General features: G+C 47.1%; 1 long non-coding RNA gene across 2 annotated transcripts in view; it reads right to left on the bottom strand.

Annotated features, from left to right (window-relative positions):
* LOC111858471 (uncharacterized) overlaps positions 1 to 19,748 on the bottom strand; it is an 82,227-nt gene that overhangs the window by 24,259 nt on the left and 38,220 nt on the right. For both annotated transcript variants that reach the window (XR_002841590.2, XR_002841591.2), the window contains exon 3: positions 13,222 to 13,303. This is a non-coding gene — a long non-coding RNA (uncharacterized lncRNA). The remainder of the gene's footprint in view (positions 1 to 13,221; positions 13,304 to 19,748) is intronic.

The raw sequence follows: 19,748 nt of genomic DNA, 5'->3' as shown, positions 1-19,748 counted from the left end.
GCTGTCTGTGTGTCGCCATTCACATCTTGGGAAACACTATATGCCAGTCATCTACCCTAAAATATAAGGACTGGGCCCCAATTTGCCTTATTTTACAGACAGTAAGACGCACATTAAAAAATAAAACGATAAACTTTTGTATATGTTCATATCAAATTTTAGTCATAAACTATATGGTGTCATTTATTGATTCAATTTAATGAAATTGCTTTTTTTAATATAGAGGTTATGTAAAAAAACTTTTGCCAGAAACTTCCGGGAAAAAGAAACTCTTAGGACCTGTAATAGCTGTTAAAGATAAATCAGTATCTGTAGATTATGTCAAGCTGCAACTGCAGAGCTTTCCAGCAATTTTACAGAAGAGTGGATTGCAGTCTGGAGACTCTCCGGACTTCATGATTTATAGAAGCCTTCAAGGCTGCTGTTTGCTGGAAAAGGACCCTTCTGTTGACACACCAGTAAACGCAGGTATGCAGATAATCGCTAATAACTGACAGCATGACCTTCTTATGTCACATCCGTGTAATTATGCTCCTGACTAAGTTTGTTCGACTTGCGATATTTAAACTTCATGGTGGTGCGTTAGCGCTGCACGTTTAGTAGTCACTTGATTTCGATCTGTTCCCAGGCTGACGATATGCCGTATGATATTTTAGACTGATGCAGCATCCAGACAGGAATGCTTCCCTCCGTAGCGAGCGCGAGCGTAACAGTATTTAACGATGTATCGTATGGGTTTTTTTCTGTGTTTAATCAAGTTTTCTAAAGGGTGTCATATCATATCATATCATATCATATCGGACTTATGATATATCCAACTTCAAGTGGCTCCATCAGAATGTAGCCCCACCCTATGTCAAGGAGCATTGGTATTTGTCTTAGATTTTTTTTGTGTTACGTACCAGTGTTGAGGTTGTGTGTTCAAATCCTGCCCCTAGTCTACATGTATAGAGTTTGCATAGACACCTGTGTGTGACCCAGTGGGTTAGGACACTGTGTCTTCATCAGAAGGTTGCTGGTTCGGATCCTTGGATCAGCAGAGTAATTTCACCATTGGTGCCTTATTGCTCTAGGGACTGCCTGACCCTGTAAAGCATCTGCTAAATACATTAAATGTTGTCCCACAGACCCCCCCAGGCTGGCTGGCTTCCTCCTGGTGTTTCCTGCCTCTTAGTATCCGCTGTCTTGGGTCGGGCTCACCACAATACTACTGGATAAACGGAGAGTTCTGGAAAATGTGATGGATGAAAGGGCTGCAATGCACAGCATGTGGGCCTTGAATATATGGCGGCAGTAAACAATACTCCATTTTTTTTTTCTTTCTGGCATATAACCGTTCGCATCTTATGATGCGGCGACATCGTTAAGCTATTAAAACAAACACGGGAGCGATTAAGAGGATGCCGGCGCGCCGCCTTGCTCTGGGTGCTCGCTCTTTCTCTCTGCCTCCATCGAAAGCAAATTGATTTCACACTTCACTAATAACCTGACCAAGGCATGACAAGAACTCGAATTGTCTGCAGGTCATGCAAATTAATTACAGCAATTAGGTTACAGAGGAGGAGAGGGCGGGTGGGGGGGGGGGGGGTGGATGGGTGATGCGATTCAGGGGAAGGAGGGGAAGAGAGAGAAAGAGAGAGAAAGAGAGAGAGGGCAAACAAGTCCAGATGTCTTCTCCTAGAATTCTCTGCTAAACCTGGTGTTCTTTATTTGCTTAGTGAGACATGTTTTATCTGAAGACACTCACCAGGATCGTAAATGGGTGGTGGAGTGTGGCCCGGTGGGTTAGGATTCTTTGTCTGTGATCGGAAGGGCGCCAGCTCGAATACTGTGCCCAGCAGATTGATGCCACCACAGGGCCCTACAGCAAGGCCCATAATCCCCATGTCCTGGGGCACTGCAGGCTGGCTGGTGCTTTGCTGTGTGATCAGTGAGTTAGGTATCCGTGTCTGTGATCGGAAGGGTGCTGGTTCGAAACCCATGCCCAGCAGATTGATGCCACCATAGGGCTCAACAGCAAGGTCCTTAATCCCCATCTCCAGGGGCACTACAGGCTGGCTGACCCTTTGCTGTGTGGCCAGGGGGATAGGAATCTGTGTCTGTGATCAGAAGAGTGTCGGTTCAAATCCCATGTCCAGCAGATTGATGCCACCGTAGGGCCCCATAGCAAGGCCCTTAATCCCCACCTCCAGGGGCACTGCAGGCTGGCTGATCCTGTGCTGGCGGCCCTCAAGCTTGCTGATACCATTGACATGGCCTAGAAACACATTATGATCAATTAGGGTGGGATTTAAAGGTACAACAGGAGATACCTGGAATCTCAGGCAACAAGCTTCTGTTCACACATTTCTTTTTGCCATTATACCCAGGTTCGGCCATGATAAAGTTAAGGGTAAATCCTTGAGAGTGACACTTGTCTTTTAGGGAAGATTGATGACATTTTTCTTGGCACACTAGCTGTGTAATTTAATTCAGCGCAAGGAAACCGTTCCTGCTTCAGTCTGTGAGAGGAATGGGTTTTGCGGTAGTAGCTAGCAGTCCAGTGTTGCAGCAAAACCTAAAAATGAGCCCGCCTAATAGATATTATAAAAAATATATGCTTGCGTGCACATCCAATTACTGTAATATATGCAGTACACAAAATTAAGAAAAGCTGCACATTAAATCAGAAGTCAAGTTACATTCGATTGGGAGATTCGATTTCAGTTATTGCTTGTATATGAGAGCTTTGCACGTGTTTGGTGATTCTTGCTGCTTGGGGGGAAAAGCAGAAAGATGCACTTTAGTGGCTTTCAGAGACAGCGCTCACCATCAGCGCTCTCAGTTCTCTCAGAACATGCAATAGATTTTCAGAAATACTCCTTTAAAAATAAACACCACCCCCCCCTCCATTCCGAACCACGCATACACCCACACGTGCATAAACACATTAAAGACCACTTGTACAAATCCTAGACCACACACTGCCTTTGTTCCGAGTACAAATCAAGCCTGAAAAGACAAGGTACCTGAACGTGTGGCCTTTGGAATGATTACATCTGACTGAAACCTGCTCACCGGTCGGCGCTGCCGGGTTTCACTACATAAATGTCGTTCTAATTAGCAGGACCCTTCTAAGCAGTGTCTAATTATGTTAATAATTGTAGAAATAATAGCTAATAATAATGTTTATTCTGGATTTAAAGCGACGTGTTAGCAATGTTGATGTGACCCTGTCTTTGAAAGCACATTGTGTGTGTTGATGAATTACTCGAGATTTCTTAGCTGCGTATTTGATGTGCAGCTGATACTGTGACCGGTCATTTGAACCCGGTTATTCAGCTGAGGGTGAAATGGTGTTTAAAAGCTTTTTTGATGTGATGGAGAATTATCCCTAAATGTCCGCATGCGACGTTCTTAACCGCTCTTCTTAACTGTTTTATTCCCCCCAGAGCCCCCCCTCCAATATTCTAGCTTTACTTGCTATAGCCACATCTCTGGTTAGCAGTACTGGATGCAGTCAGTCATTCCATAAATTTACTGTCAAATATAGTTGGCTTTACTTCTATCTTCTCCCCAGCATTTGGGAACAAACGGCACGATAAAGCAGCATCCGCAGCCGTCATGGGGCCACCGTCACCTCGGATGTAGCGACATGAAAAGTCTTTTTTAAGTGTCATTCCTCCCCTGCGCCTGGATTGACACCTGGATTAATTTAGGAATTAAAGCCATCCGCGGAGGGTCTCGTGCCCCATCCAGGGGGCCTGTCTGCGGCACTGATCACCATGGGGCCCTTGAAATATCGCCGCCTCCTCGTGACACTCAGCCCAGGAACCGAGGAGCCGGACATTTGTAAATCGATCCGGCGTCGGCGCGACTGCGCTGCGTTCATTTAGGCTGTAAATATTCTTCAGTTTGTAGCTGCAGTTAGACTTTCCCAGTTTGGGAAAGAAGCTTTCTTTGCGTTATTGTTATAGTTACACTTTACTTGACAGGGCACAAATATTTAGTAATGAGTCAGTTATGACTGAAGTGCAAATCATAAACAAATCATGAACAAATATAGTTGCAGCTTGAGGTAAAAGATGTCATGATTCATTAATGATGAACAAACACGACATCACTTGTGTTATTCCTTCAGTAGTTCCTTTAGTAGTTCACAGTGGTTTACAGAATTAACAGATATAGTAACAAATATAGTAACTGCTTGAGATAAAACATGCATGATTTATTAATGATGAATGTAGTATTAGATCACTATGTAACCATAGTATCTTTAGAAGTTATTGCCTGAATGTGTGGCAGTTTGGGTATGAATATCTAGGACTATGACATGAAGAGAGAATGGTCCTTGTCTTAAAGGACATCTGACATCAGGTCATGTTGTCAGTGCTGTGCACAGCTTGGATGGGGGGCCGGGGGGGGGGAGAGGGGGCAACTCCCATACACATTTTTTTCTATGGAAATATTTAACTAGAAGGGGTCAACGATCTCAGTTCACAGCTCAGCCTTCCTCAAGAGAACTTATCGGCGAAGTTTAATTAAGAAAGATAAGGGGGGAAATGAAGTTCTAGTTTATAGTGCTCGTCAGTTTGGGGGGGGTGCATTAGGCTTAATTAGCTTGTTCTGCAGCTGCAGTGAGAAAGCGGTTTTCTTTCAGTGATGTTTACGCTTCTGCGATTGCCCTGGCGGCGAGCATTCCGAGGCGGCGCCGGCATTCCGAACGCGCAGCGAATCCCCTCGAATAATGCCCCCCCCCCTTATCTCCCGGAGAGCATTGTCTCGCAATGCCTCTCCTTGGTAACCCCAAGTAAGCCGGCGAAATTGCTTCCCGCTTTGTTTAAAAAGGGACACATCCCACCATATTCTGCCACTGCCATTCCATTAATCCCCCCCCTCCCCGGTGGGGTGTAATCTCGCTGATTTAAGGTGTGTGTGTGTGTGGGGGGGGGTTTGGAGGTTAGCCCCCTCTGAATCTGTGGAGCCCCCCCCCCCCCTGCTGTCGTGTGTAGCTAATCTTCCTCGGTCTTTGGGCCAAAAAGACCCCCCTTTTAACCCTTTGGGTTAAAAGACCCCCCCCCCTCATTCCCACCTGGTTTCCACAGCCGCGATTGAGAAATATTAGCCTAATCCTACCTGCAATTAAATGGCCGCCACTGATCCGAATTCTGTGCGGCTAATAAAACCTTTGGGGAAATTAAACTCCAGACCTGCAGCTAAAGCAGCTGCTTCCGTCCGCTCCCCTGACTGAAGGGCTCCAGGCGTGGATCACATTTGCTATTCAGATCTATACATAAATGTAGGAATGCTCACGCGGAACTCGTGCCAGAAATGTATTCAGGGGCGCAATAAATTCCTGTCGATTGACGTTTTCGATATGGGAGGGTGGGAAAATCAATCTGCAATGCAATATTGTCATATTTTACACCGGAGGTGTTGAAAATTGTTGTTGACTGACTTCCTATTGCATATCCATCCATTTTAAGAATCGCCTATCGACCTGAGAGTCACAGATACCATATTAGGTCATTTGTTAAAATACGTATGTCATACAATCGGGGGTGCTGCTAGATATTGGGCCCCCAACCCTGATCAGTCCAATTATCTTCCAAATTTTTAGGGTCCAGGGGCTCTTGGAATCCTCCCCCCGCCTTACCGCACCCCTGCATACAACATTGTGGAATATTTAAGCACAATTATGTGACTATTATCAGCCAGTATAAGACCAATGATAATTGTTTTTTTATTACTAATAATTTAGTTCCCTTGCCTGTGTAGTATTATCAGAAAGGCTTTAATTTAGACCAAACTGCCCATAGCAGGCAGTATTTTACGGTGCAGTTCACCACCTTGAAAGCAGTAATGAGGATTCTGTCCACGTCACCCGGTTAGAGCCAGACTTACCTCTTCAGTGATGTCATGCCCAGCGGGGTTATTTATGGGTGCGAGCTGTAAGGGATGATTCTGTCTTGCTGTTGTTCTTGGGCCCTGAATTTACTGCACCTGTTTTGATTTATGGTGTACCTCAGGACTCATGTAGCCAATGCAGAATGAGTGCAGAGAGTGTGACCTTTGACATTTAAATGTGACTAAAGAGCATATGGTGCAGATCTCCATAGAGCAGCCTTGCATTGAGTGTTTCCTTGGGCCTGATTGGTGACATGGGACCGACTTCTACGGTGCCCTTTTAAACGGTCCAGCTCGCCGGTGGTCAGCTACCGTTTCCGTCGCCCGCAAGCTTTGCTGTTAACGGGAAGCTACGCTTGCTAACCGTCTCTGAGTCCTTCAACAAACAGAACAGATTTGAATGTTTAAACCCTCAGCTATCTTTTGCAGAATAGTATATTTATATTGTATTAGGAAATATTAAGAAGTAGCATTCAAGAACAACTAGCTTAGGAATGGAGCTTTGTAACATTTAAACAGAATATTTCCAGTTTGGGGGGAGTTACTGAAACATTTAAATCCCCTTAAGATCATTTGTAGATTTTGCAGATCAGTGTTTTTCCCAAATGATTTTTGGTTTGTTTCTTGCTTTTCCCCTCATGCATCAGTCTCGAATGGCGCCAAAAGTTAATATCCGTCATCTTAATCTTGTAATCACTCTCTTCAGAGATAAGGACTTTGGGTACCAATGCATCCTGCCTGGATATGGGCCCCAGCGCCAGCCTGAAAAGGTCGACTCATTTTCAGCTGTAGACTTTTAATTAGCGGACCTTTCTTATAATACTCTCCGAGGCTTGATTACTTACCGGCCTCAAAGGAAACAGAGTCTTGAACGGAGACGGCCAGTAAGAGGCCTCTCGCTGTCACGCGATCGTAATCTATCTGCGGGCTGAGAATGGAAACGACTCGCCCACCTCCGTCGGATTAACGGGACGCAGGAAAGGCGCCCTGCGCCACGGCCTACTGGGGGTTAAACAGGAAAAGCTGCATTCTGCATGTGCGAATCCCTCCTTTGTACCTCAGAGCGATGCAGATGTAATCGTGGCCGGACTCCCACATCCGGCAGTGGAGTGGACGGATCCCTTCATAGATACGGATTGGCGGCGGATTGCAGCACCCCAGAACGCCTCCGCTGCTAGCGCTGTTCTGCTTGAGCTGCGTACTCCGGATTGCAATTTGCAGATAAAGGTGTCGAGCCGAAGGCCGCAGATCAATATGCAGTCGCAGTGGCACCACTGCTGAGTCTTACTGCATCCAGTTCTCCAGTGCAAGGGTTGCCTATTTGCATACAATTTACACTAATTAGTGATATTACTGTCCTTATCCATACATTCTTGCATTGTCTTGCTGCTTTATTGGGTTAGGGTCATGGGGAATATTACTAGTGTTATTTTGCATTACATTAAAAGTTAAATTAAATTTGCTAATTTATTATTGCATGTTTTACTGATGGAATAAGGATCAGGTCCCTCCTTCTGGGTCTACAGCGACCAGTTTGCTCACAGTTTGCTCACAGTTTGGTGGCGGCATTGCCTGCTGTCTCCTGGGCTCTTTTGGGAGGTGTGATCCTAGTCCCCGCCCCCGCCCCGTGGCAAGTCTGTCTCCCCAGCAGCGTGTCCAATAAGACGCCCCGCTGGATGACCCTCCTGGGGGAGGCGCTAATGCGAGACCCCTTTGATTAACACGTCCTTCCCGCAGAGGAAGAACAAGCCATCTCCCCAGGACCCCGTGCAAATGCCCCGCTGGGCTTCTTCCTGCTCAGGTTTCACGCGTAGTTACCATGGGGAGTGATGTACACACACCTGGCCCTGCGCCGCACACATGGGGACAAAAATGGCTTGGTAGGTCTACGTTTTCCGTAAAACTGTCCACATACAGCTCCTTCGAACCCGAGTGAGCCAGCAAGCGATGCTACCCTATCAAAATCTCATTTAGGAAAGCATGCTGAGGGATGTGGTCTTTAAGAGTTGATGGGAAGCCATTCTGTCAGCTGGGGCAATCAGGGGAGAGTATTAGCGCCCTGTGTGGTGAGCAGGGCTGACTTACTGTATATAATACCTCACATATTATTACATCGGCTGTTTTATTGCCTCCTACAGGGATACTTAAACGCCTCTCGATTTGCTCCGTGGAATTTACTGCAGAGCCTCTCCAAGAGTTGTGACAGCTGCATCTTCAGAGAGGTCACATGATGGGGGATGTGTGTGAGAGAAGGGGAGGGGAACCGTGCAATATTCACTGGAGAAAACTGGCCCAGTTCCCCCTCCCCCCCCAGCCTCTCCCAGTACTTTTATTCACTGCACTAGGGGAGGTGGAGCTAGAGACAGAGTGTGACACTAAGTGTGACACGGAGTGCGAGGCAGTGGAGTCGCTTCCCACCATTCGCTAATTCGCTCTCGGCCAGAGGATAGCGAGATCTTCCTGGCTTTGGCATCAAAGTCAATAAGCCGCTGCCAGCGACGACGCTGAGGTTCCCTTTAAACCGAGGCGCTCGCGGCTTTCATCCGAAGCGACTGCCGCCTCCCTTTAACCTTTAACTCAGCCGCTAATCCTACAGGAACGGCCCAGGTTAAGCTTCTCACTTACGGCAGCTACAGCAAAGCCAACTGGCCTTCGGGTCGTAAGTCCAAATCTTTACCGCTGCTCTGCCCTGCTGCTCTGCCCTGCTGCTCCACTCTTTAAATAGCAATCATTCAAACTGACCAGTTAATTATTCCAACATATTGCTGCAATAGACAGTCCAAGTTCTTATTTAAAAGCCACATCATTCCCTCACCTATTGCTGTGGCCATACGCTCCAAATCTCTTACTGCAGAAATTACTGCCAGAATTTATAACCGGATTATGGGTATGAACGTTTTGGTTCTTCTGCCATCTGATCTAGGATTTTTTTTTTAATGTCATCTCTTACGAAAAGTGGATCGTGCCCAGAATTGTTGCTCTTGTGCCCTAAATGCTGCAGGCAATGGAGAAAACTCCCAGCTCCATGGCTCCTGGAAGGACATATGACCTTTGTGGCCCCATAAAATTTGGAAGCACGTTTCTCAGCTCCCCACACTCCTTTTCTAACCTCTTCTTGGGATTAAATGATAAATAAGGCTTCCATTCGGCCTGAAGAGAGCCCCCAGCTGATGTTTGACTGAATCAAGCCTCTGTGTTTGTGGTGTCTGTCCTGTAGTTTAGACATCACCCCTACCCCAGTTATGCTGATCTGACTGACAAGTTCATAATATATATATATATATATATATATCTCCCCCCCCCCCCCGCACACATCTGGCTGTCACCAGGTAAAGAGACAGCTCCAGCCTCTTTAAATTATTGGTTGAGTCCGTGACGCTGTCGAGGCACCCAACGCCGTCTCTCAGGCGCACCTGAAACCACCGTGATGCCTCACGGGAAGCATACATCGCATTTTAACGCTGACACCTGACAGCGCGGCCGACCCGGGCCGCCCCCGCCTGGCCGTGTCTGTCGGCGCTGCCGTGTTGGGCGATGCTATCCTCCTGTATGCTCCCAGGGTTCATTTCCTATCCATCTTCCAAACCAGTTGTCCAGTACTGGGTCAACGTGTTAATCTGGCAGTATGGGGCATAAGGCAAGGGGTCACCTGGAATGGGATGCCAGTCCATTGAAGGGCACACATATGCAAACGAAGACAAATTTTGAGTTGTCCAACCTAACCACATGTGTTTTGAAGGCTTTGCACACTAGGAGCGGAAATCAAACTCCAATCCATGGAAATCCTGAGTTACCCATTGAGCCAACATGACACCTCTTTTCCATCCATCCATCCATCTATCCAACTAATCTCTTATCCTGCACAGGGTCATAAGAAGGTCTGGAGCTTGTCCCTGGCAAAGGACACAACTGGAGTTCCCCTTGGACAAGATGACATCCCCTTCAGTTTTGCTAAAAGTTGATTTCTTACATACTGTGCAAAAGGTTCCAGAGACACACCCTGTACCAGTTGGGTGACTGGTGCCCAAACTGAGCCCTGCCTGGTCTGTAGTGGTGTTTGCCAGGTCATATCATGTGCGGCATCACTCCGACTGCTGGCTGTCGATAACAGAGGGTAACAAGCTTCGACATCGGGAACCAGGATGACTTGTTTACAGTCTGTATTTGCTGACCATTAGTTATGTCAGACAAGTGGATATGATGAGGCAATTTAACCCGCCCCCCCTCCCCACATAAACACACACAATATGTCTGGAATTTATATGAGGGGACAATAGGCTGCCTCAGGAGTATAAATCTCCAACCCCTCGGCGTGTTACAGACACGGTCCCCCAGAGTGGGGGTGTGACGACGCAATAAACCTCTTAGGGCGGAATTTAAATGGTTGCATTAATTGGTCAGTGACAAGCTGACATACTGCGATGGGGTAGCTGAAGAAAAACAAGGCCCAAGGCGGAGGGACTTTTCTGTCGTGTGTCGAGCGTGACCTGAAATACCCCCATCCGTATCAGACCATGGAGGCTTCCAGAAGGATAGACAACTACTCAACCATTCCCAACATCATGTTCTTGGACCAAGCTGGCATCCTTGACTGGCATCATGCACGCTTATGTTGCCATATTGTATATTTATTACATTTTTATGCATATTTTTTAACAGTTTAACAGATGTTCAGAGAATTTTAGGAGCTACAAATAGTTTCTATTACTATTAGGTACTGTATTAGGTACTGTATTAGGTACTGTCCATGTACACAGTCTTCCGGTGTCATAATTAGTCCCCATTGTCAGTTATTAGCAGATCCATAAGTCTTCCATCTTTCTCGCTTTTGATCCATTAAAATGTCTTTGGCATCCCACAGCTTTCAAACATCTTCCTGTTATGGTTGACTCAGTGATTCTCCTCAAATTTTCAGGAGCCACAATGGTAGAGCTTCCGACTTCCACAGTTTTAGGGGAATGAGTTTATGGGGCTCTTCATTAAAGACGTATCCAGTGGGAAGGCTCAGCCAATTAAAACACGGGGGCTGTCATCACTGGCTGCCGACAGATCTCCCTTCACCTACCCCGCCATCCCCACCCGTTCTCTCGTGCGGAATACGACCGCGACCCATCTCGAGGCAAAACCAGCGTCGGCAGTAATTATCCTGTCCCCCGGCGAACATAATTACCTTACATATGGAAACCCGCGATAGCCCACCAGCATCTGAGGTGAGGAGAAGGGGGGGAGAGAACGAATTTTACCATCTGTCCTGTCGTGAATGTAATTCCCGCTCATGAGTGTCATGGCGACAGCATGGTGGTGGGGTGGTGGGTGGGGGGGTAGGAGGGGGTGACGGAAGCTTGTTTGTGGGTCACCTACAGAATGGATTTACCGGTGTCTGTTATTTCGCGTGGCCAAATATCAGACAATTGCCATTTCCTGTCACGATAACCAGGGGTCAGGAGCTCTGTGTAACAGGAGGTCTTACCCTGTCCAGGCTCCGCCCGCGCTGCACTTCGGAAATTTGATTTTGAGAATAAACTTTTTTTTTCCCATTTGCAGCCACGTTTAACTGCTGTGCAACATGACTTTCATCTCCCTGTGTAAACAAACGCTTTGCAGACACATAACCCTCATCTGCCATGTCAGAGGCCTGCACAGGTATCTGTTTACCCTCCCAATACTTACGATAGAAAATGTTGTTTAACCTGCCGGAAAATTATCGCGGGCGTAAATTATTTTATATTTATGCCAAGTCAAAACCAAACCTTTCTTTTTGTCTCCCAAAGAATTGTGTCTGTCTGATTTGAAGCCCCCAAGAGAAATATATATTGTAAAATAGGAACCTGTTGTATTTCAAAAGGCTTCTTTGCAATGACACTGTTGCATGTTTCAAAACTGTCACCATGAAACCGACTATATGTGACTGGATTGACATATTACCCTACATCCTAATTAGTGCCTATTCAAACAGGAATAAATTGCAAAGTAATGGACTCATATTTGTTCGCCCACCACAACAAAAATGTTTTGCTTAATCTCTCACTCTCCCCGACCAAAGGTGTTCAGTTGCGCTGTATCCCAGGTGCTGATTATTTCTGTGAGCGAATATGATTGCATGCACGTGTGTGAGTGTATGTGTGTGTGCATGTATGTGCGCGTGTGAGTGTATGTGTGTGTGCATGTATGTGCGCGTGTGAGTGTATGTGTGTGTGCATGTATGTGCGCGTGTGAGTGTATGTGTGTGTGCATGTATGTGCGCGTGTGAGTGTATGTGTGTGTGCATGTATGTGCGCGTGTGACTGTATGTGTGTGTGCATGCGTGTCCTCCTCTCCTGCTGGTCACTGACACGCCGCGGGTCAGTTAAAACCCCACATTCCTGCGTCTGGCTCCAGCTGGGCTGGTGCATTTTTAAGATTATGGTCTTCCCCCCCTCTCTATGCGGCCACAGTGGGGGTGCCAAGCAATCAAAGCATTATGGGTAATCGGCTTTCAGCAGTTTGAATCACACGGCCCTCACCTGTCATCCCCTAACCCTACCCCCCTTACTATTTAATTACCTCTGCCAACGTTGCTCTCGAACTAGCGGCAAACTATTTGTGTCTATGGTGCTCATCAAAAATCTGCAGCTGGCATCTTCTAAAAGAAGGACTTTCTTCCCTTGGGCTCCACGTTGGTGGCTGATCCTCAAATTGTGCTTCTGCCGTTGTGTCCAACCATGTAAGGCCTCTCAAACCCTTGGGCCAGTTGCTCCATACATCCTAGGCTAGAGGGAGGGACTGCAGGGCCACTTCAGCTGACGCAATATAGCATCCCACATGCGACACGCCTCTCTAGGGTGCTCACGCGTGTTAATCGTTACCTAAAGACGAAGCGGTGTTTTAGTTTCGCCGTAAAATGTGCGTCGAGTTCCAGGCCCGTCTACTCAGTTCCCTTAATTTTGCCAAGAATTGTTTCCAAAGGCATTGATTGGGCTCAGCTGTGCTGTGTCTTATTAAATAAATGGATCTTTCCTGCACAGTCATGGCTATAAAACTTGCACGCCTCTGAGTGTGAGAAGCGCACAATCGATAGCCTCCAAAAGCTTTGTTCTGTGACAGGAAATATCACTGAGAGGAAGAGAGAAAAACACACACGTGCGGATGGACGCGCTAAGTGGAATGTGCACCACGGATCTGCCAGGTCATATTGGCTGTCGATCCAGTTGAGGCCCGGATATGGGGATGCCGGGGACTGGGGTGGCAGGGTGGTGACAGCAGATGGGAGTCCTGTTGTTGAACTCAGAAGGACGCATAAGGATAGCGGCCGATCGGTCCCCGCGGGGAGGTGCCGGGGATGGTCGATGATCCTACCTTCCACGTCATCGTTTCTGCCGGCTTCCAGAAGCCGGACGGCTCAGCTTGCCGGAATAGATTCGCGTCACGTCGGGCGTGGCTGCAGTACAAATGAAAAATAGTGTGAGGCCAGTCATCCTTCATCTGACTGACTGGGCTGTGCCACGTCTTTGGGGTCCTTGCCGTTTCTACCTGAGGATGAAGGCCTTCACTCCACACACACACACACACACACACCAAAGCCCTGTGCAGAACTGATAAATGTACCAGGATTAGAAGTTTCTGCTGGGTGTTCATCCATCCATTTATAGACAGCTTCTCCCAGAGAGGGTCACAGAAGCATTGTAAGGCCATGGGGGCTTATTCTAGGCAGGGGCACAACCTGTACATCAGGGGTGAGGGACCTGATCCTTGGGGAACCGGTGTGGGGGTGTCCATTTTGGGATGACCTCTCAATCAGCCAATAATAAAGCAGCAGTTCTCAGCTCCAGCCCTGCGGGACCCACTGTTATTGGCCACTTGAGAGGTCAGCCCTGAAACCCACCCCCACTACACATAATGCTAGTTCATCACAGGACACACACATTCACCATGGGGGGAGACATTCGAACCCCCAACCTTGGAGGTATAAGGTGACAGCACTACCCACCAAGTCACCACACAACTGGCAATGCAGTAACCAAGGTCTAATAATACAGGACTAAATTAACTAATCATCATTTAAATTAAGGGTATTTAAATAAAAATGAAAAATGTTACTAGTTCATTATTGAAAAAATCATGAATTTGTTCAAATTATAATGTTTATTGTCACCATATGGTTCCTTTCAATGGCCCACAAGCTGAAAAGACATCAGATATTTGCTGAAAAGCAGCCAAAGGATCGACGTAATTAACATTTCCCTCGTTTAATGTTTCCGGCACCCACAACTGCATGAATAAATGGCAGAAAATGAGTCCCATTTCTTTCTCTTTCGAAGCACGTAAGAAAAGAGTGATTAATTAGTGGGCACTCAAGAAAGTGAGGTGGATCACAGAGTGTGCGAGGTGTAAATTCGGAGGTGACGGATGCCCCCGGAACGAGCTCTCTGGACCAGCTCTCCATGCTGGATACCAGCACCGAGTCCGCCTGGACCATGGGCAGCTCAGGAGTCTCGGGAAGGCGGCCGCATCAGAATGGCGTCCGCACATAGGCAGGAGTCAGCGAGTGAGTTATTCGCGTGTCGGCGAGCGGCCGACGTGACAGAGCCGGTGATGAATGTCGCATCGCGTCACGCTTTAATGGAATTCCCTGTTCCTCCGCAGCCTGACAATAAAGCGGATGCCCTCGCAAAGAAATTGATGTCCGACAATCATACTCTCCTTCTTCCACACTTTTTATATGCCTGGCCTCTTATTACAGTCATTATTAAGGTTTTGATGTCTTAAAGCTATAGCGTACTATTCAAACTATACTGCCCATTTTATGTTAAGAATTTTCAGCTTCTTCCCATGGTTCAAAAACTTGAGGTTAGCAGAAATGGTGTTTCTGACTTAACCATTTTTGTGTGTGTGTGTGTGTGTGTGTGTGTGTGTGTGTGCTCTGCTATAGACTGGCATCCCATTCAGGGTGGCTATTGGCCTTTTCCCTGTGTATTCTGGGATACGTGTCATACTTGCCATGACTCCGTACTGGATAAACAGATATGGAAGATGGATGGATGGATGGATGGTTCACTTTATTGCTGAACTTTTTTTTTTTTTTTACACAAGAAAATCAATTTTTGACATTTATTTATCGGCCCACTGATGTTCGTATGGCCCAGAAAATCCTTAAACGGCATGTCCATACCTGAGAATTATTACTGAAGTATCCAGCATTTCCCCAGCCGCTGAAGGGAACGATGCTGATTTCGGCGCCCACGTTGAAATCTCCGGGCGCAGTTAAGGTGGACCGCCGCGTTTGTGAAAGCGGCCACCTCATGTGGTCCAGCCCTTTGTTTGACAGCTGCATTTAAATGGCTAATTTTGGATCTCTTTCTCAAGTGAGTACTGCTACTCCCCAAGCACCTGGTCTTCCTTAATTAGCTTGGCAGCTCTAACAGAGCTGCTCCTCCATTCTTGGAGGGGGGTGGGGGTGGTTGGGGGCAGGGGGCAGCGGTGACCTAATTCTAATGGACAGCGGGAATCCCCTAATGAGGGAGAGACCCAGGTCGTGAGACGGTATCCGTACGGCGCAGGCTGCTTGATCCCCAGCTTTGTGGCCGTTTCAAAGACCGCGGAAACTTCCGGTCCTCTGTGCTCTTTATCATTGACCTGCTGTGTCGTTTCAGCCTGAAAGGCAAAGCTGACAGGCACCTGAAACTGCATGAGGGCTTCGTTTTTATCTCTCTGCATTGCTTCTTAACTTCCTGGGGGACAAGGGAACGTGACTGATAGCTAACCTTGCAAAATCACAAAACAATGTAGCAACATTTCCACATAGAAGCAAGTTTTTTTTGAGCATTTGAATAGTTCTTGCTTCGGTGTTGTAATTCAGGCAAAAAACCTGACAGAGAAAATAGTTTCTTATAAAATCTTAAAAATATTAAAAATAAACCTTAAGTTGGAACTGGGAATGTGGGAGAAGTTGCAAAAATGTATTTGGACCAAGGTGCCGATTTTAGTTTCCATCCCGCGTCAGGCTGCAGAAGATGTTCTGTCTCCCAAACGAGTTTGTTGTCACTGATCACCATTATTTCAATTGCTGGTGTTTCTTCTGAATATGTTTTTGTGGTGCAGTAATTTCATCTCCACAACCCCCCAGAGCTGTTTCTAAGTGCTGTGGGGGGTTTGCATTCAGTGCTGAGATATACCAGCATTTTACTATCTGGCAATCTATTGATTAAGACTTACCGCGGTAAATGGAATTTTCAGCGTACTCCTCAGACATTGGGAGACTACAATACCCATCGGTTATTCAAGCCATCAACCTGTCCGTCATGCCGCTGACGTCCCCTCCCGCTCCGTCCGCACGAAGCCCCCGTAACACGGCTCCACACTCCACTAAGCGCAGAAGGCCGGCTGCAGCATGCCGGGCTCACGTTCGGTCACGATCGTCCGTTAGGTCTTCATCAAGTCTCTTCTTAAATAATTAAAAAGTAATTAGCTGTCTGACGGAAAATTGACTGAAACTTGAAAACAAGTGACTTTCTGGGATTATCTTTGATCCAGGCAGGACTGTGAGATGCTCTCCCTACCAGGCTCTGTGGTGGAAGGAAAGTAACCTGATTAAAATGTCTCTTAGTGCATGACAGGTCTGATATAACAGCACCAAAGTGATCTATACTAAAGTGATCCACTTGTAAAAGAGAGACTGGAAAAAACAGAATTGCTTGTTAGACAATGTGTAAAGCGTGCCATCAAAGTTAGTTTAGCCTACCCTCCATGTTTTGTTATGCAGATTTGTTTTTTTCAAGCCTAACACGTCCATATAATGGGGGGGGGGTGCTTTCTATTATCTTCAGAATAAACAATACTGCCGGTATCAGAGAGGTCCGGCAATTTTAATTAGTTCTTCTGCCATAAACACCTTAAGTGAAGTAATTATTTTTAAACCCAATTAAATGGAGAGAGTCTGACTAGCAATCTGGGATTCCTAGCGGCCGGCGTAGGAGGAAGAAATGCGGAGGAGAAAGGCTCCGGTGCAATTAGCACGTGGAAAATGCGGGTCACCGGAGTCACCTGCAGCAGCACCGGCGTGTGACAGGGACGCTTTTTAAGGACCCTCGTCCGTAATTGCCGCCATATGCAGATGGCGCAAATGATTCCTTCAGGAGGTGTGTACAGCGCGGTGGCCCGTGGCGCCCATGTTTGTCCAAAGGCCGAGGCATTGTGTGTTTCGTCACCTGCGGCAGGATGCCGTCGGGTCTGGGAAGAGCGTGCTGGTTTCGACCCGAGCTCAGCTGAAGTGGGATTGAGATCTCGGCTCTGGAAGTGACTGGAATTCATTGGAAAACCCTTGAAATTGCCCAGAATTTGTGTGCAAGCTGTGCCGAATATTTTAAAAATCAGAATTTAGCATCCAATGGACCTTTGGAATCAACACTGTCGTGTGACTGCTGCGGCCAATCAGAGCTGACCAGTCACACGATTGGGTCTGGTTTCATCACAGCTCATCTGAGTGCTGGGTTTACACTCTCAAGGCCGGGGGAATCCGGCAGGCAAAGGGGGTGGAGAGGTGGGTGGATCACGATAATCAAACCACGGAAGAAAGGTCCAAAGTATGATTATACAGAACTGCTGGTCTTTTTAACATATATATTTCCAGAGGGGTCTGTCTCACCGTTATCCAATCAGAAGAAAACATGTTTGGGGCAGAGCTTAGAAGAGGGAATATGTGATTGCATTAAGACTCACACCTGACGCTGTGTCCTGCTTTGTCATAAGCATCTGGAATAAATGCTGTGATGAAGTTGTGATCAGAAAATGACATAAGTGGTACCTTATGGACCAAATGTGGCTGGATTAAGCTTTATTTATCTGTTCTTTGAGGGATTGTTGACTCACTTTTCAGATGTTGACACAGAGATGGGAGATCTTGGTCATCTTCCATGTATTGAATGGGCTTTTTTGGGACTTTGAAGATCGTCAGACACATACTGAGGGAGCTCGAGACTGGGGGTGGGGATGACAAAACGAGAGGAGGGGCGGCTAGTGACTCACACCCCCAGGGCCCCTCATACCCTGTTTGGCCAGCAGAGGGAAGCATGTCTATTTGTAAGTGCTGATTAAAACATTAAAAGGGAGGGAAGCTGCGTGTGTGTGTGTTTGTGTCTGTGTGTGCATGCATGTGCCTGTGTGTGACTTTGTGTGTGCATGCACCTGCTTGTGTGTGTGTTTGTGTGTGCATGCACATGCCTGTGTGTATGTTTGTGTGTGCATGCACGTGCCTGTGTGTATGTTTGTGTGTGCATGCACGTGCCTGTGTGTGTTTGTGTGTGCATGCACATGCCTGTGTGTGTGTGTGTTTGTGTGTGTCATGTTAGGATTTGAGTTTTCCCCATATACTGTAAATGAATAGATAGTCCCCACAAAGACATAATTACAAACCTGTGTGTCTGTGTGTGCGTGTGCGCTCACATGTTTTTATTTAGTTGGAGGGAGATGCCCCGTAATATCTCCCGCACAATGGAGCATAAACTTTCTGTGCAGAATCTCTGATCTGCGGACAGCTCTCCCAGGCGTGGTGAGGTGGGCCCATGCCTTTGTACTCCTGCCTGCCTGGTTTCCATGACGATAATAGGCATAACTACATTTGCGTTGCCGTACAAAAGCCCTGTGAGTTAGCGGAGACCCAGGGTGGGCACTGGATGGCGCCGATGTGCGGAACGTGCCGACTATTGGCGGCATCATCCTCCCTGTTCCTCTGCCAGTACAATGGCAATTAATTTGGCTTTCTCGTCCCCTTCTAGTGTCAGCATAGCCCTGCGCTATCACGGACAAGAAGGAAGCTCCCTGTTTCCCACACACAGAATTTGTATTTGCCAGCTATACGGGAATCCGTGAATTTACAACCTTTTAATTTGTGCCCCATCTATTCCATAAATGAACCATTAAAAAAAATGGAATTCCATTAATCTCTCTATGCACCGACACCAAGGTGAATTCTGACAGATATTTTGATCCAAATTCACTATTTTTAGCACAGGCTTGGTATTTAGAAACATGGCCTACATTGGTTTCTTTTTTTTTCTTTTCTCAGTACTTGGTCTGGAACCCACCGGCAAAATCCCTCCACCAACTCCAGGATGTGAACCAGCGACCTTCTGATCAAAGGCACAACGTCCTAACCCATTGAGTAACACTCAGGAAAGGACTTAGTCTTTTGCAGATGAATATTATCTATTTCTTTTGTATTAGCACGCCCACTTTTTTAGGGAAATTTTGCGAGTGAAGATTTGATCATTGAAATCCTAGGTGTTAGTCGTCCTCTCAGAATTACACTGAGGTTCCCGGCAGTCAGCTGCAGTCAAATAAAAGAAAAACTCAGTATGGCACCAGTGAGCCGTTTCTGAGTGGTCTCCAGGAGTAACCTGACCTTCCCAGAGCCGCGCGACCGCCGCTCACAGGCCGAGAGCCCCAGGTACCTTGGTGAGTAGCACTTCAAAAACCCATTACAGGAAGGTCGTTACCCTTCCAGTCATCGTTGTGCTCAAAGCCCATTTTCATGGGGTTGAAGTGTTTACTGGCTGCCAGTGGGGCATCGTCTTCCAAGCAGCTGTCCCAGAAAAACGCACCCAGTGGAATGTCTTTGTTTTTACAGTTGAGAGAAGCAGTAGTGTCACTACTGCCCCCTACAGGCCAAGAGGTAAAAATACGTGGCTCCTGCTGTCAGTGTCACTGACACATCAGACCCTGCCCCCATGTGATGGCCCCAGAAGTGAGTCCTCTCCCCTTGGTGAAGAGCAGGACCTCGCCTGCTGTGGGAAGATGAGATGCCACCCATCGCCGTGTCGAAACCTCTCGCTTTTATTTAACGCCTCCCGCATTGCGAGGAGTGGACAAGCTGCATCTGGTCTTCCCTG

The sequence above is a fragment of the Paramormyrops kingsleyae genome, chromosome 21 (assembly GCF_048594095.1).
Source record: "Paramormyrops kingsleyae isolate MSU_618 chromosome 21, PKINGS_0.4, whole genome shotgun sequence".
NCBI lineage: Eukaryota > Metazoa > Chordata > Actinopteri > Osteoglossiformes > Mormyridae > Paramormyrops > Paramormyrops kingsleyae.
The sequence above is the reverse complement of the archived record's forward strand: the minus strand, read 5'-3'. Positions and strand labels throughout refer to the sequence as shown.